Source organism: Branchiostoma belcheri, unplaced genomic scaffold, assembly GCF_001625305.1.
Source record: "Branchiostoma belcheri isolate BF01 breed outbred unplaced genomic scaffold, Haploidv18h27 scaffold11, whole genome shotgun sequence".
Classification (NCBI taxonomy): Eukaryota; Metazoa; Chordata; class Leptocardii; order Amphioxiformes; family Branchiostomatidae; genus Branchiostoma; species Branchiostoma belcheri.
Window position 1 is genome coordinate 5,176,440 of NW_017802491.1, and position 379 is coordinate 5,176,818.

Genomic DNA, 379 nt, shown 5'->3' on the forward strand with positions numbered 1-379 from the left:
AAATTAATTTTCAAAATCTTCAGACAAGCCTTCCCTACATTTTTGATCGGTATCGTTTCGATTGACGCGATTTTAATCCGTGTAATTTGGCTGTGTAGTCCAGTTTCACCGATTCTGGCGAAAATGCAAGATTTTGAAGGGGACTGTGGGGTATTTGGGCGAATACATTATAATAATAGGGATGGATATTATTGGAACGTAAAATTCTGCCGATTCCAATGACTGGCAAATCGCTACGATATGTATGGGACAGACGTTTAATCATGTTTTGAAAGTGTATAAAAACGTTGTAGAGTTAAAGGGATCTTGGAAAAATTTTTTACCTAGGCCTCCCCAAATTAAAATATTTTTCTTAGGCCCTCCCCCCGGCTCAATTTTT